Source organism: Dendrobates tinctorius, unplaced genomic scaffold, assembly GCF_039654945.1.
Source record: "Dendrobates tinctorius isolate UK_male_01 unplaced genomic scaffold, ASM3965494v1 ptg000011l, whole genome shotgun sequence".
Taxonomy (NCBI): domain Eukaryota; kingdom Metazoa; phylum Chordata; class Amphibia; order Anura; family Dendrobatidae; genus Dendrobates; species Dendrobates tinctorius.
This window is the reverse complement of record NW_027361679.1, coordinates 48,393,388-48,411,686: the sequence shown is the minus strand read 5'-3', so window position 1 is coordinate 48,411,686 and position 18,299 is coordinate 48,393,388. Positions and strand designations below refer to the sequence as shown.

The following is an 18,299-nucleotide window of genomic DNA, read 5'->3' as shown; positions in this document are numbered from 1 at the left end:
TATGGAAAATTGTCAATCTCCATCTATTTGTATAGGGACTGACGACTGACACGCTGTCTCTGTCTAGTTTTGACCGTCATCAAGCAGCAGATATACGAAACTGTTTGAAAAGTGGTGTAACAACCCTGCTGGCATCACTGCATGGCCTCCCATCCCCCGCACACCAACTTACTTTCTGCTTCAAGCCATGCTGTGAATTCTGTCTGTTGCCAGCCCTGAGCTCCATGCGCTATGCCTCTTGCTTTCTTGCTTGCTCTCCATGTTTCCTGACTGTGTGTATAGGGGGCGGCGCCTGAACTCTCTGGTTCTAATGGGTCCCTGACCAATTACCTAGAGCCCTGGACTATTTAACCCTTTCCTGTGCAATGTCTAATCTCAGTTAGTATCTTGCTGCTGATGAAGCCAGGCCCTGTCCTGTGTATCTCCTCCTTCTCTGGAGGAATACTTCTTGTCTTGCTTTGTACCTTGTCTGCCTGCCAGGAGGCTGAATATCCTGACCCTTGAGTCTTGGTTCCAGTACCTTGTCTGTACTCTGTCCTACCTTTGTCTCCCTTTCTCCTTGTCTGTGGCTTCCTTCCCTGCTGTGTCTTTCCTTGTGTCCTCCCTGTCTGTGCATCTGCACCCTTGCAGCTCGGTCTGTGCATCTGCACCCTTGCAGCTCGGTCTGTGCATCTGCACCCTTGCAGCTCGGTCTGTGCATCTGCACCCTTGCAGCTCGGTCTGTGCATCTGCACCCTTGCAGCTCGGTCTGTGCATCTGCACCCTTGCAGCTCCGTCTGTGCATCTGCACCCTTGCAGCTCCGTCTGTGCATCTGCACCCTTGCAGCTCCGTCTGTGCATCTGCACCCTTGCAGCTCTGTCTGTGCATCTGCACCCTTGCAGCTCTGTCTGTGCATCTGCACCCTTGCAGCTCTGTCTGTGCGTCTGCACCCTTGCAGCTCTGCCTTCTCTACTGCTGCAGAACTTCTTGCTGCAGCTTCTCCACAGACCTTGTGGTTCAGCTCTACTCTGCACTCCTGGGGCTCCGCCTATTCCACTCCTTCCTGCCTGTATCCATACCTGCACCTCCTGTGTGAACAGGTCCAAACCTGTTCCTTCATATTCCACTCCTTCCTGTCTGTATTCATACCTGCACCTCCTGTGTGAACAGGTCCAAACCTGTTCCTTCATATTCCACTCCTTCCTGCCAATATCCATACCTGCACCTCCTGTGTGAACAGGTCCAAACCTGTTCCCTCATATACCACTCCTGCTTGCCCTGTTTCTCAAGCTGTGCCCGCCTGTCCTGTGTCTCAAGCCATGCCTGCCTGTCCTGTGTCTCAAGCTGTGCCTGCCTGTCCTGTGTCTCAAGCCGTGCCCGCCTGTCCTGTGTCTCCAAGCCGTGCCCGCCTGCCCTGTGTCTCCAAGCCGTGCCCGCCTGCCCTGTGTCTCCAAGCCGTGCCCGCCTGCCCAGTGTATCCAAGCCGTGCCTGCTTGCCCTGTGTCTCCAAGCCGTTCCTGCTTGCCCAGTGTCTCCAAGCCACGCCTGCTTGCCCAGTGTCTCCAAGCCACGCCTGCTTGCTCAGTGTCTCAGCCATGCCTGTCGTGTCTGCCTGCCTGTCTATAGCTTTCTGTCCAAGTGACTTGTCCCTGAGTGGGACCAGCAGTCACAGCCAGACACCACCCTGGAGTAGCACCCGACAGCTATCTGCCGCACAAGCCTGACCTCACCATCAGAGGCTCCAGTGAAGACCGAGGTAGCTGTCATAGTCACGCCCCTACCAGGGTAGTCTGGTTTGTGGCACAGTGGGGCCACAACCCCCCGGCTCACGCCCTTCAGCCAAGGCGTGAGTGTGACAAGCGGACAGCACTCTAAGGTGTAGGTCTGAAAAAATGGAAAAACTCCTTGGCTTTTTCTTCCAGAGTCACACCCAGATAGCTTCTATTTATCCGTGATATCAGCCGGTACACGGTAGTGTGCAAGGAGCGTACACCGCTATACGGTGTGTGAAAAAATGAACGCTCAGTAACTCACCAGGAAAAAATAATAAAAGTTGGAGTGCTTTCAAAAAAGCAGTTTGAACAGCAGTGTGCACACAGCAATGCAGCTAGCAGGTAGCCTTAAAAGGCAGCCTAATCACCACCAGCACTGCTGCACACAACAAAAATCCTCCCCTTTCACTGCACACTAACTAACTAACTGTACAGCGAAAAGCGCTATCAGCAGAAGCAGTTTTTTTTCTTCTTCCCTGCCTAACGCTCTCCCTGATCAGAATCAGCAGCAGCACCTTTCCCTATTCTAAAATCGGCAGAAGTAAGATGGCGGTCGGCGGTCACAGCCTTTTATATCCACTGTGGCGCCAAACAAAGCCAGCCAATCACTTCAATGCCCTTCTCTAAGATGGTGGTGGCTGCTGCCCATGTCATTGCGCTTCCCACAGTGTGCGTCCACCTTCATTGGCTGAGAAAAGGCGCTGGAAGCATTATTTGAAACGGGACTTTGGCGCTCTGATCGGCGACCTCATGGCCGACCTCACGTTATGGTCAGGTTTTGATCGGCGAAACCCGACTTTAGCTAAAGTCGGCTATTTTTGAATTTGACCGACCCGTTTCACTCAACTTTTCATGCTACAAAATACTTTCATAAATGTGGGCCATTGATTGCAAACAAGATTTGTTATTTTGCAATCTCAAAAAATAAATTTTCCTAAGAAATTAATTTAATTTAAGACTATGTTGCAAAAATGAGTAAACCCTAATAAAAGTCTTAGGAGCCAAGCTAAGGTTTAGACTATACAATTCTAATTAACAATAATTCAATTACAGGTAAGTCTAATTATTAATTGAACAGGTGTCCAGTGGAGAGTTGACTATAAAAGAGAGTTACTTACCAAAGAAAACCTCTTCCCATTTCATCTTGTAAACAATAGCACCATATGGAAGAGAAATGTCACATGACCTGAAAAAGAAAATAATTGTTTTTACACTAGAAAATTGAAGACTACAGAAGATCAGCAAAGCTTTATTTCTCAGTCATAATATTGTAGCAAAAGTTATAAAAATAAAAAACAGATGGAACTGCCCTGATTCAAAAAGATATGTTCCATCCCTATGGATAGAGATTAGAGACAAACACCTTGGTAGCCTCAGAAAGACCTTTTTGAATCGGGGCTATCATCCAAGAATAATTGAAAACCAGATTGCAAGAGCCACCAGAATATCAAGGAATCACCTCCTACATTACAAAGCTAAAGAAGAAAGCAACCGGGTGCCTCTAGTGGTCACCTACAACCCAAATCTGGAAGTGCTAAGGGGAGCTGCACGGAAATTACAACCTTTACTACAAAAAGATGCCCGATTACAATCCATATTTCCAGACCCTATACTTCTGTGTCTTAAGCAGCCCCCAAATTTAAGAAGCATCATTGTCAGAAGCTCCCTGTTCTCTCCAACAGCTACAGGAACCTATCTTTGCAAACAGAAAAAAGGTCAAACCTGTCCATTGATAGTGACCACGGACAAAATAAAGATCCCCAACTGACATCAGGACTACAAGATCCCAGGTACTTTCAGCTGCATCACATCTAGTGTAGTGTAGTAGTGTACTTAATTATACTGCATATACCAAATGACCGGGTTGGGGTCTGTATGTGGGGGCGACAGGGCAAAAACTTAGAACAAGGATGAATTCTCATTGCCACACAATAAAAGAAAAAAGAATAGCTCAACCTGTGGCCTAACATTTTTGTAGCCCTGATCACAGCATCCTGGACATGAAATTGCTGGTATTGAAAGGTAACTTCACATCCAAAGAGACAGATGGGTCTGGTAATACAAACTTATGACAACGTTTGAAACACTCAAAGCAGGAATTATTATTATTATTATTATTGTGCCATTTATTCCATGGCGCTTTACATGTGGAATGAATGAATGTGTCACATGGATTTATGTCTTTCTACATCAACTAAGAAATGTGCTCTTCAAGCCAATTGGGGGCATCACAATCATAGACCAGACTTCAATCACAGGACAATAAAACTTCCACACTCCTTATCTATGAAGTAGTCCAATTATGGCCACAACTGTTTATCCCTATTCTATAATGATAGTTCTGCTTCACGTCACTTGGCTTATCTATTGCATTATTTCTGTGTCCCATTGTATGTAAGTATGAGACTCTTCAGATTTTGTGTTATTCTATGCCTGATGAAAAGACCTGAGTAGTCTTTAGAGCTTGCAATATGTTACCATCTTTTCAGTTAGCCATTAAAAGGTATTAATCACTGAGTTCTCTCAAATCTTAATATTTTTCCACCCATGAAGTAAAACTCTCCTGAAGCCCATGCACAAAAAAGCCCATCTAGAATTTGTTAGGGACCATGCTGAGAAATATTAAAACTACTTGGACTCTATATTCTGGTGTGATGAGACAGATACAAATGTTTTCAGAACTGATGGCTTTAAAATTGTATGGCATTGCAAAGGTGAGGAGTAGAGTTGAGCGAAACGGGTCGAAAAAATTCAAAAGTCGCCGACTTTTGGCAAAGTCGGGTTTCATGAAACGAAACCCAACCCTAGGATGAGGTCGGCCACGAGGTCGGCGACTTACGCGCCAAAGTCGCGTTTCAAAAGTTTGTTTTGCGCTCTTTTTCAGCCAATCAGGATCCACGGACACTGTGGGCAACGTGATGACATAGGCACGGGTCACCACCATCTTTCAGAAGGGCATGCAAGTGATTGGCTTGCTTTGGTGGGCGTCACAGGGGGTATAAAAGGGCGTGCACGCCGACCGCCATCTTACTTCTGCCGATCTCAGTATAGGGAGAGGTTGCTGCTGATTCTGTAGGGAGAGCGTTAGGCAGGGAAGAAGACCAAAAAACTGCTTCTGCTGCTAGCGATTTGGCCTGCACAACACACCAGTCACTGTGTGTGCAGTGCAAGGGGAGGCTATGTAGTGGTGTATCAGTGGTGTTGGTTGTTGGGCTGCCTTCTAAGGCTTCCTGACAGGCTGGCATTGCTGTTTACCCACTGCTCCGCAAACTGCTTTTTTAAAAGCAATCCAATCTCCTTTATCCTCTAGTCACTTTGGTCACAGCTGTGCCATCGAGCCTGTCACATAGCGCTCAGATATTCATTGGGCCTCAAACTGCTTTTTTAAAAGCAATCCCAATTTTTTTTTTTTGTCCTGCTGAGAAGAAAAAAAAACTGCTTCTGCTGCTGATAGCAATTTGGCCTGCACAACACACCAATCACTGTGTGCAGTGCAAGGGGAGGCTATATAGTGGTGTATCAGTGGTGTTGGTTGTTGGGCTGCCTTTTAAAGCTTCCTGACAGGCTGGCATTGCTGTTTACCCACTGCTCCGCAATCTGCTTTTTTAAAAGCAATCCAATCTCCCTTATCCTCTAGTCACTTAGGTCACAGCTGTGCCATCGAGCTTGTCACATAGCGCTCAGATATTCATTGGGCCTCACACAATCCAAAAGTGTAAAGTCTCCAAAAGTGTGTGCAGAGATTCAAACTCTCACTTATCCTCTAGTCACTTAGGTCACAGCTGTGCCATCGAGCTTGTCACATAGCGCTCAGATATTCATTGGGCCTCACACAATCCAAAAGTGTCCAGTGTCCAAAAGTGTGTGCAGAGATTCAAAATCTCACTTATTCTCTAGTCACTTAGGTCACAGCTGTGCCATCGAGCCTGTCACATAGCGCTCAGATATTCATTGGGCCTCACACAATCCAAAAGTGTCCAGTGTCCAAAAGTGTGTGCAGAGATTCAAAATCTCACTTATTCTCTAGTCACTTAGGTCACAGCTGTGCTATCGAGCTTGTCACATAGCGCTCAGATATTCATTGGGCCTCACACAATCCAAAAGTGTCCAGTGTCCAAAAGTGTGTGCAGAGATTCAAACTCTCACTTATCCTCTAGTCACTTAGGTCACAGCTGTGCCATCGAGCTTGTCACATAGTGCTCAGATATTCATTGGGCCTCACACAATCCAAAAGTGTCCAGTGTCCAAAAGTGTGTGCAGAGATTCAAACTCTCACTTATCCTCTAGTCACTTAGGTCACAGCTGTGCCATCGAGCTTGTCACATAGCGCTCAGATATTCATTGGGCCTCACACAATCCAAAAGTGTCCAGTGTCCAAAAGTGTGTGCAGAGATTCAAACTCTCACTTATCCTCTAGTCACTTAGGTCACAGCTGTGCCATCGAGCTTGTCACATAGCGCTCAGATATTCATTGGGCCTCACACAATCCAAAAGTGTCCAGTGTCCAAAAGTGTGTGCAGAGATTCAAACTCTCACTTATCCTCTAGTCACTTAGGTCACAGCTGTGCCATCGAGCTTGTCACATAGCGCTCAGATATTCATTGGGCCTCACACAATCCAAAAGTGTCCAGTGTCCAAAAGTGTGTGCAGAGATTCAAAATCTCACTTATTCTCTAGTCACTTAGGTCACAGCTGTGCCATCGAGCCTGTCACATAGCGCTCAGATATCAGTGGGCCTCACACAATCCAAAAGTGTCCAGTGTCCAAAAGTGTGTGCAGAGATTCAAAATCTCACTTATTCTCTAGTCACTTAGGTCACAGCTGTGCCATCGAGCCTGTCACATAGCGCTCAGATATCAGTGGGCCTCACACAATCCAAAAGTGTCCAGTGTCCAAAAGTGTGTGCAGAAATTCAAAATCTCCCCTGTCCTATAGACACCTTGTTTTACATACTATATAGTTTGTTGGATTTTGTCTACATTTCTACCAAAAATGAGGAAGGCTGGTGGAAGAGGCCGTGGAATTGGGCGGGGGTTGGCAGCTGGTAATGATGGTGTTGGTGGTGGATCTGATGGTAGTGGCAAGAGCAAAATAGGACCGAATGCAGGAGGTGTTGAGCCTGCGTCATCGTCTGGCTACATAAGGCCTCGAATGCTTAGTTTTCTAGGAGTTGGCAAACCGCTTTTAAAGCCAGAGCATCAGGAAAAAGTTTTGTCTTACATTGCTGACTCAGCCTCCAGCTCTATCGCCTCCTCTTCTTCAGTTGTAAAAAGTAAAAGCACTGAGTCGTCATTGGAGGCTCATGTTCATGAACCACACCTTTCCTTGTGTCCTTCACCCCAACCAAGATTGAAGGATGACGCAGGCCATACTACTGATTACTCCATGGAGCTGTTTTCACATACCATGCCTGGATTATCAAGTGAAATGGTGAATTACCCAGGCCAAGATGAATCTGACATGGAGTGCACTGATGCACAGCCGCTGATGGATGATTCTGCTGGTACATTCACTCAGAGCACTACATTGTCCTCGCAGTGTACAGAGCCAGATTCTGACCCTGATGAGACTCAGGTGCCCCTTCCCGCACACTATACCACCATACACTGTGACACAGAGGAAGGTGCACATGACATAGAAGAGGAGGTGATGGATGACCCAGTTGTTGACCCAGATTGGCATCCATTGGGGGAAGAGGGTGCTGCTTCCAATAGCTCAGATGAGGAGCATCCACAGCAGACATCGACATCGCAACAGCTGTTATCTGGCAGGCCCGGAGCACTCCAAAGACAGGTTCCAAACATCAAAAGAGTTGCTGGACAGCTTGTCCAGAGGGTCAAAAGATCACAGCGTGCTAGGCCGCAAAATGTCTGCCAAAGTAGGAAGAGTGCAGTGTGGCACTTTTTTGAACAAAATCCTCATGATCAGGCCAAGGTTATCTGTAAGAAGTGCGCAAAGACCTTTAGCCGAGGGAAAAAGCTGAAAAATTTGAATACCAGTTGCATGCTTAGACATTTAACCAGCATGCACTTGCAAGCGTGGACACAACACCAAACCTCAAGTGCCACATGTGCAACTGATCACAACGAAGGTAGTCAGCAATGCTACATTGTTTCTCCCACTGTAAGCCCACCGGTTAGCACAGCAGCAAATGTTGAGGTGTCGTTGCAAGGCCACAGCAGTCAGGGAATCCCACTGTTATATCAATGAAAGACTGATTCTAGGCCATCAGAAAGAACACCAACTCCATCACCAACCCTCTCTCAGTCCGCCCTGTCCACCGCTACTTCCACCATATGCAGCTCTCAAGTCCAGCTCACCCTCCCAGACACTATGAGTAGGTCAAGAAAGTACTCAGTCTCTCATCCGCGTACACTGGGTTTGAACGCCCACATTGCCAAACTAATCTCGTTTGAGATGATGCCCTTTCGGTTGGTGGAAAGCACAGCTTTCCGCGAACTCATGGCCGATGCAGTACCACGCTATGACCTACCCAGTCGCCACTTCTTCTCTCGCAAAGCCATCCCAGCCCTCCACCATCATGTGAAAGACCGCATTGTCCATGCACTCAAGCAGTCAGTGAGCGGAAAGGTGCACCTCACAACTGATGCATGGTCCAGTCGGCATGGCCAGGGCCGTTACGTGTCCATCACTGCGCACTGGGTTAATGTGGTGGATGCAGGGTCCACAGGGGACAGCGGTGGTGGGACAGTGCTGCCTAGCCCACGGTATAGGAAACAGTTGGCTGTAGGCGTTCGACCCTCCTCCTCCTCCACATCCTCCAGAAGCGAAAGCTCATCCACAGAGCGCAGTCGTACGAGCACTCCATCTGCAGCTGCCACTGTTGCACACGATGTGTCCCCCTATCGAGCAGCTAGTGGAAAGCGTCAGCAGGCTGTGTTGCAGATGATGTGTTTGGGCGACAGACACACCGCCGAGGTGCTGGCCGAGTACTTGAAGCAACAAACTGAGTCGTGGCTGGGCAGTGTACATCTTGAGGCAGGCAAGGTAGTTAGTGATAACGGCCGTAATTTTGTGGCAGCCATAGCCCTTTCAAAACTCAGCCACATACCTTGCTTGGCTCACACCTTGAACCTGGTGGTGCAGTGCTTCCTCAAAAATTATCCGGAGTTAACAGCCCTGCTCCAGAAGGTGCGAAGACTGTGCGCGCACATCCGCCGGTCGCCTGTACACTCCGTTCGTATGCAGAAGCTGCAGCGATTGCTCCACCTTCCCAACCACCGCCTCATTATCGACATTGCAACAAGGTGGAACTCCACCCTGCACATGGTGGAGCGGCTGTGCGAGCAGAGGCAGGCCATAATGCATTTGTGGGAGGATACACGGCCAGGCACTTTGAGAGCAGACATGGAGTTGACAGGTGTGCAGTGGTCGAAGCTGAAAGACCTTTGTAAAGTCCTTCACTGTTTTGAGGAATGCACACGGCTGGTAAGCGCAGACGACGCCATCCTAAGCATGAGCATCCCACTTATGCGTCTGCTCATGCAAACTTTGACGCACCTTAAGGAGCAGGCGTCTGCAGCCAATGTTGATGAGGAGGAAGAGGAGGAGGGAATCCTTGATGACATTCAGCCATTGTCTGCTCAGGGACCTCTCCTGGACGAGGTGGAGGAAGAAGAGGAGGAGGAGGAGGATGATGGGGATGATTACTTAGGGGAGGAGGATGCATCTCGTGGGGCAAGTGAAAATGTTGGCGTGGCAAGGTCTGGTACAGGGTTTGTGCGTGACTGGAGGGATGTGGATTTGCCAGAAAGTGCTCCTCCACCCAGCACTCGCAGTGCATCATTGACACCGGGAACATTGGCCCACATGTCAGATTATGCCTTGCAGATCCTAAAAAGGGACCCCCGCATTGCCAAAATGATGAACGATAACGACTACTGGTTGGCCAGCATCCTGGATCCACGCTATAAAGGCAAATTACAAAACATCATGCCACAGGAGAACCTTGACCTAATATTGGCTAATAAACAAGCAACTCTGGTAAATCGGTTGCTTGAGGCATTCCCAGCAGACAGCAGCGGTGATGGTTCTCACACGAGCCGTACGGGCCGGGGGCAGCTTGGCAGAGGTGTTCGTGGTGCACACAGCAGAAGTGGCGTTGGAGACAGGGGTTTCATGACAATGTTGTGGACTGATTTTTCAAATACCGCTCACACAACTGGTAATACTGCATCGATGGAAAGTGACAGGAGACAGCAGTTGTCAACTATGGTAACAAACTACTTTTCCTCCCATATCGATGTTCTCCCACACAGGTCATTCCCCTTTGACTATTGGGCCGCTAAACTGGACACCTGGCCTGAATTGGCACAATATGCCTTACAGGAGCTCGCTTGCCCAGCTGCAAGTGTGCTATCGGAAAGAGTCTTCAGTGCAGCTGGATCAATCCTGACAGAAAAAAGGACCCGTCTGTCAACCCAAAATGTGGATGATCTAACCTTCATTAAAATGAACCACGCATGGGTTTCCAAGGATTTTGTCCCACCTTCCCCTGATGACACATAGGGTGACAGAAAAATGGCTTGCTTTGGTCCACCTCTTCCTGGTACTTCACCTATTTCGCCTTTTGCATCAGCTGAATGTCCAACATCAACATATGCCACTTTCTAAAACTCCCTAACTGTGCTGCCTCCCCCCCCATGGCCGGGGTCACCACCTACCGCACGACACCGTGCGAGTGCCGTTGCCCTGGACAGGTGGGTAGGCCGACTCTTGGGCGCGGGCACTGGCACAGGGTCCCTCATAGTGCAATCAAGTGTCTCTGACGGTGGTGGTGCACACCCGCCGTCAGAGACACCGCTGTACTATGAGGGGCTCAGTGCCAGTACCGACGCCCACGAGTGGGCCCCCCTTGCTTGGGCAGGGCCCCAGCATTTGCAATCTTTACCTCTCCCTGCTCCTCCGCTGTGTAATCTGGGCTGTCAAATCCATACTGTGCCTGACACCGTCTGAGCCTGCCTCCTGAGACATATATTTTGAATGTGTACCCTATCCATACATGTTATCCAGGGATACGGTACCCTTTCTAACCTTTGTGCAATCACGTGCAATCCATACTGGGCCTAACACCGTCTGAGCCTGCCTCATGCTGTATAGACATATATTTTGAATGTGTACGCTATCCATACATGTTATCCAGGGATACGGTACCCTTTCTAACCTTTGTGCAATCACGTGCAATCCATACTGGGCCTAACACCGTCTGAGCCTGCCTCATGCTGTATAGACATATATTTTGAATGTGTACGCTATCCATACATGTTATCCAGGGATACGGTACCCTTTCTAACCTTTGTGCAATCACGTGCAATCCATACTGGGCCTAACACCGTCTGAGCCTGCCTCCTGAGACATATATTTTGAATGTGTACGCTATCCATACATGTTATCCAGGGATACGGTACCCTTTCTAACCTTTGTGCAATCACGTGCAATCCATACTGGGCCTAACACCGTCTGAGCCTGCCTCCTGAGACATATATTTTGAATGTGTACGCTATCCATACTTGTTATCCAGGGATACGGTACCCTTTCTAACCTTTGTGCAATCACGTGCGATCCATACTGGGCCTAACACCGTCTGAGCCTGCCTCCTGAGACATATATTTTGAATGTGTACGCTATCCATACATGTTATCCAGGGATACGGTACCCTTTCTAACCTTTGTGCAATCACGTGCAATCCATACTGGGCCTAACACCGTCTGAGCCTGCCTCATGCTGTATAGACATATATTTTGAATGTGTACGCTATCCATACATGTTATCCAGGGATACGGTACCCTTTCTAACCTTTGTGCAATCACGTGCAATCCATACTGGGCCTAACACCGTCTGAGCCTGCCTCATGCTGTATAGACATATATTTTGAATGTGTACGCTATCCATACATGTTATCCGGGGATACGGTACCCTTTCTAACCTTTGTGCAATCACGTGCAATCCATACTGGGCCTAACACCGTCTGAGCCTGCCTCCTGAGACATATTTTGAATGTGTACGCTATCCATACATGTTATCCAGGGATACGGTACCCTTTCTAACCTTTGTGCAATCACGTGCAATCCATACTGGGCCTAACACCATCTGAGCCTGCCTCATGCTGTATAGACATATTTTGAATGTGTACGCTATCCATACATGTTATCCAGGGATACGGTACCCTTTCTAACCTTTGTGCAATCACGTGCAATCCATACTGGGCCTAACACCGTCTGAGCCTGCCTCATGCTGTATAGACATATATTTTGAATGTGTACTCTATCCATACATGTTATCCGGGGATACGGTACCCTTTCTAACCTTTGTGCAATCACGTGCAATCCATACTGGGCCTAACACCGTCTGAGCCTGCCTCATGCTGTATAGACATATATTTTGAATGTGTACGCTATCCATACATGTTATCCGGGGATACGGTACCCTTTCTAACCTATGTGCAATCACGTGCAATCCATACTGGGCCTAACACCGTCTGAGCCTGCCTCCTGAGACATATATTTTGAATGTGTACGCTATCCATACATGTTATCCGGGGATACGGTACCCTTTCTAACCTTTGTGCAATCACGTGCAATCCATACTGGGCCTAACACCATCTGAGCCTGCCTCCTGAGACATATATTTTGAATGTGTACTCTATCCATACATGTTATCCGGGGATACGGTACCCTTTCTCACCTTTGTGCAATCACGTGTAATCCATACTGGGCGTGAGAACGGCTGGCGAGCTGTTAAGCAAGCTACAGCACCTGTCCAGACAAGTACAGGGATTCCCTAGCGAGGAGACTTATTTGATTGTTTTCAATGTTGGGACAGCAATTTTTGGGGAGCACTATACTCTGGAGAATGATAGATGGGGCCCACCATACACTGGAACATTCCAAAGGTGGACATCAGACACTGGAGCAGCATTTACAGGGCCCATTATACACTAGAGCATTAGAAATGGGGCCCATTATGTTTGGAGCATTATTTGGGCCCATAAGACAGTGGAGCTTCATACATGGGGACCAACATATACTGTAGCATTATGTGGAGCTCATCATATACTGTTTCAAACATTATATGGGACCAATGATTCTGTATGGAGAAATAGATGGGCCTCGTCATGAGATGTAAAAAGTGAGGTATTTTTCATTGTACTATACCGCTATTTCTCTGCCGTATCGGAGCATGATGAGTTGTGGTATGTGTTAAAGGGGCGCTCTTTCGCCCAGGGCACATGAAAACCTGGAGCCAGCCCTCCCCCCCACAGTTTGTAGCCAAATAACCCCCATTTTTCAGTGCGTAACTTGTATTATGAAGTTAATTAAGGTTGACAAGCTTAAGAAAGAAGAATTGATGCTTTTGGCATTCAAATGGGCACTGTAGGTGTGTTTCCTGTCCTCCTCTCACTGCCGACTTTTATTCCCCATTGACTTACATTGGGTTTCGTGTTTCGGGACGACCCCGACTTTTCCCTATAATCGGACGATCTTGCTCGACCCGACTTTTGGAAAAGTCGGGTTTCACGAAGCGAAACGCGACCCTAAAAAACCAAAAGTCGCTCAACTCTAGTGAGGAGTACAAAAAAATGCATGGCCCCTACAGGGAAACATGGTATTGGCAGTGTCTTAATGTGGGGCTGCATGAGTGCTCTTTGTGCTAGGGAAGATGATACCATCACTCCCTTCCCTTGGTAGAAGTGCACTTTCCAACATGACAATGATCCAAAACACATATGTAAGGCAACTGTTGCATTTCAGAAGAACAGGGTGAAAATGATCCAGTGGCTAAGAATGTCTACTGATTTGAACCCAATCAAACACCTATGAGAGTTTAAAGAGACAAGTTGAGTATCACTCTCCATCCAGCATCTAGGCTGAAAAAAGACAGATGATGTAATATGTCATCAACTTGTTCATCCCATACCTAAAAGACTTGGTGCTGTGCTTAAAATTAATGGAGTTCATAGAAAATACTAGATGTGATTGTTTTTCATATGGGGTATATTGATATTTTATCAGCTAATTTGAGTAAAACTGATGTTTTGTAACAAAATTTATATTATTAGCCTTATTTCAGGTTATGGGGTAAAAATGTTCTATGAAACCTAGTGTCAAAATTTAGAGTTCAGTTATATAGGGTTTAAAATCTTATTTTTCAAAGGGGTTGTACTGATTTATGCTGAACATTATATATTAGTAATTGTGTTGGTCTTAAACTGTTGGAATATGTTTGGTGCAACAACTCCATTCCTGTCTATGAGTGTTTAGTTGCCAAATTTGTATGCTGTTCATAAAGTTAGAACAAAGAAAAAACTCCCAGAGGCTCACACAGGGATAGCATGTGACTGTATTTCCTGTTTTTCCTGTGTCTGTGTATGAGAGAAGCAGCCTGCTGTAGATGCTGTCCAGATAGAGACACACAAATGATTTATTCCTGATTAGTGATTAACGAGTATATTCGTTGCTCGGGTTTTCACGAGCATGTTTGGGTGTCCTCCTAGTATTTTGGCGTGCTCTGAGATTTAGTTAGTGACGATGCAGCTGCAAGATTTACGGCTGCTAGACAGCCAAATACATGTGGGATTCCCTAACGAACAGGCAATTCCTCACATGTAAACCCAGAAGTGGTGACGTGTTTCTAGTATACTTTCCCTCTGATTGTTCCAATCCTGGTTTTGTCTTACAGATACTGAAGAAAAATACAGACCAAATACCGAATGTGTGAACGTGGCCTTTTTGTATGCTACTAGCAATGGTAGAAGTTAGACTTCATGCACACTTCATGTGTTAAAGATCTTAGTACAAACTCACAAGAACGTTTTATGCCCTTCCATGGTGAGCCCGTGGACACATCATTTCCTCATGTGTTGCCCTTTTGCCTGCCATGCTCCTAATTGCAGTAAATTAAAGGGCTTATCCGCTGCTGGAACCCCAACATAGGGGAAATTAAGTGTTCCACAATGTGCTTGTGCTTTAGATGAGTATCCTGAAGAGCGAAACCACCTTTATTCAATTTTATTTCCCTACCTGGGTATTTAAAATGGGTTTTCCAATCCATTTACCACTCGAGGTGAAGCAATTGAGACAAAAGTATTTGGAATCCATGCACAGTTTGTTACAGAAATGTCCTAGGATTTCTCTCTTGTACTATAGGTGTATGGCTGTGTAACTCTAAGTGTCCTTTACACTAAGGAACATACAGTTTTACCCGTAGCTTATATAATTCTTCTCATAAATGCATTGGTAGGCAGTGAGCTGAACCGCGGTTTATGCTTCTGCAGCCTAATCTTTTCCTAAAGAAGCAAACAAATGGGTTAATGACTGATGTGTTCAGCATTTGTACCGTGATGGTTTTAATCCAGGGATTAATTTTTCTATTATAAAAATATTATAATGTAGACATACCAATCTATGATTATAGTATTATGTAAGAAAGGAAAGATCCTAGATAAGCAGAATGAATGAAAAAGAAATGTAGTATTCCCCTTATCTGGTGTACAGCAGATTTTACCTTCGTATAATGACCTTATATCATCCCTGAAAAGCAATTTTGTCCCAGTATTTTACATAAAAACAAATGACTTTGGCGTTGTAGAATCTGTTCCCAGATACAGAAAAACATCTCTAAACCCAAGCTGCTTGTCACTTGCATCCTCACCATCCACTCAATGCCTCCTTCTCCTACATTGCTGAGTGCCAAATAAACACAGTTTGGATTTCATTTCATTAGCAAACACACAAATATACAATATTACACATTTTTGTTATTTTGGGGGTTCTTGGCTGACAGGTAACCAAAAATCATGCATACTTCTACTTTCCAACTTTTCACTCCATACTGTAACTCTGACTCAGGGTACAAGACAGCACCACAGGTGGCGACTAACCATTCTACCACTGGATCCAACCCCCCAAATTTGCCAGATCAAAGAAAATTGTTCTATGTAAATTGCTATGACCATACCCATGATGAATCCCCCACCAGCAATTTACCACCAACTACAAAGACCGGCTCCTGTTAACAGCTTCCATGCTAAATACATAATTTCTCCCTCTTGTCCAACTAATATCTAATACATAACGCTTAAGTTGAAAATCATTACCCAGCAAACGAGCGAAATGCAAGCGTAAAAACCCCCCATCATTCTTAGCAGCATATCATCCTGTATAAACAGGACATGTGCTACTGATAACATGATGTCCTGTGCACACTGTGATTGTATTTACGATCATTCTGTGCGCATGGAGGAGTGGTCAGCCTGTCTACTTATGCCATTAAAGGGAATTTGTCACCAGGTTTTTGCTACCTCATCTGAGAGTAGAATAATGCTGGAAAAGAGACCCTGATGCCAACAATGTAGCACTTACTTTACTGGGTGCAGGAGTTGTGACACAATCACAGTTTTTAGATGTAGCATATAGCAGAGCTCAGAAAGCTGCCCCCGCCCACACTACAGCTGTCTGTGTACATTGTCTATTGACAGTGAGCTGATTATCAGAGGAGGGGGCAGAGTCAGACGACTTGGCACTAGGCAGCTAATCTTAGCAATAATAATATCCTAATGATAAAACCTTCATTGCAACTAAACAATAGCACACAGCTTAACAAATGGCTCATCGATGAAGACTGTGTAATTTATAAAGCGGTGTGTTGTTGTTTACAAAAACATTCTGGCAGATTCCCTTTAAACGACTGCCAATCGACCTGCATGTAGCTGATTGACAGTCGTTTAACGGATGTTGTAGGCTCTTCTAAATAGGCCCCAAGGCTCCCACATTCTACTGCAAAATACTGGGCACACTATACTGTGCTGGAATTTGTATATATGGATTAGTCATATCCCTAAATAAGAATTAATACATTTTCTAAACAATAACATGATATAGTAACTATTAGTAATATTTTTTATTTATGGTCTATGTACAGAACAGCAGGAGAATCTAGTTGGGATGTAAGAGCAACGGACTTCCCATTTGCACTGGGAATATGGAAGAATCGTGACAGTGTGCATATTGCACATTCTCACAATTCAGTCATATAGAGTGATTGCAGTCATTTGTCCACAGCCTGGAAATATCTTTAGGCTGTTTACCCACGTAAGCCTTTTTTTCGTGTCTTTTAAGTTGTTTTACTTGCAAAAACGCTTAAAAAATGCTTACAAGAAGCATCCCATTCATTTTAATGAATTCTGCACTTTTTGTGCATATTGATGCACTTTTTTCCACGAAAAAAGCGCATCGTGGTAAAAAACGCAGCATGCTCATTAATTTCGCAGAAAAATCTGCATTTCTAACTATTTTCTATGAGACTGGGGATGCTCCGGAAAAAAACGCATAAAGACGCGCAAAAAACGCACGGAAAACGCAAGTTTTCTGGGAAGGAGTGCGGTTTTCAGTCAGGAATTTTCTGCATACGTGGGTACATAGCCTTAAAATTGAGAAAGGCTATGTACCTACGTATGCAGAAAATTCCTGACTGAAAACCGGACTCCTTCCCAGAAAACGCGCGTTTTCCGTGCGTTTTTGCGTGTTTTTTTGCATAAAAAACGCGCGGTTTTTATGCGTTTTTTTCCGGAGCATCCCCAGTCTCATAGAAAATAGAAATGCGGATTTTTCCGTGAAATTAATGAGTATGTTGCTTTTTTACCGTGATGCATTTTTTTCGCATCAATATGCACAAAAAATGCAGAATTCATTAAAATGAATGGGATGCTTCTTTTAAGCATTTTTGCCGGTAAACGCTTACGTGTGCACACACCCAAAAGTAGATAAGCAAAGCTCATTAGGGGTACAAGAATCCAATCAATCAACGTAGGGGTAATCAGGATCAGATATTATAGATAAAATATAATTTTTAATATTCAAGATTAAAATATGCTAGCCAATACCTCACAATGACATATACAGACATTAAAGTGATAAAATGAACCAGTGCTCAATTAAAAAATGTTTGGATCTTACAATTAGAAGTTTTCAATCAGTAAAAACATCATGAAGAAAGGAGAAAAGGGAAATAAAGTCAGACAGGTAAAACTAAATTCAAGACCTATATCTCCCATCCTTACAAGGAGAGTACCCAACTGTGACCTATCCCTCTAAAAATGTCCTTGTACAAACCCTGCCTACGCGTTTCATCACCCTGTAATGGGGGACTCCTCAGGGGAGATACATCTCTAATAAGGGAATAGTTAACGAGAGGTCCTTGGTAATAGGAACCCTCCTAAGTTTCAAAAAGCACAATTAGGGGGGTGCTGTAATCCAATCACAGCACCTTTATGTGGCTGAGTGATGTGCAGCATGTGGATCAAATCAGTGGTGTAACTACAAAGTTATGGGCCCCGGTGCGAACTGTCAAATGGGGCCCCCCATGCCAAAATACACGCACATCTCCCTCCGTACACCTCGTACACGCGCGGCTCTGCTTCGTACACCTCGCACATGCGCGGCTCCGCTCCGTACATGCGTGGCTCCGCTCCGTAGACCTCGTACACACACGGCTCCACTCCGTACACCTTGTACACATGGCTCTGCTCA

At 45.7% G+C, this 18,299-nt stretch overlaps 1 long non-coding RNA gene across 1 annotated transcript in view; it reads left to right on the top strand.

Moving 5' to 3' along the window:
- Positions 1–15,167, top strand: part of LOC141100013 (uncharacterized) — a 75,785-nt gene extending 60,618 nt beyond the window's left edge. The window contains exon 3 of the long non-coding RNA XR_012234572.1: positions 14,452–15,167. This is a non-coding gene — a long non-coding RNA (uncharacterized lncRNA). The remainder of the gene's footprint in view (positions 1–14,451) is intronic.
- The last annotated feature ends 3,132 nt before the right edge of the window (positions 15,168–18,299 follow it).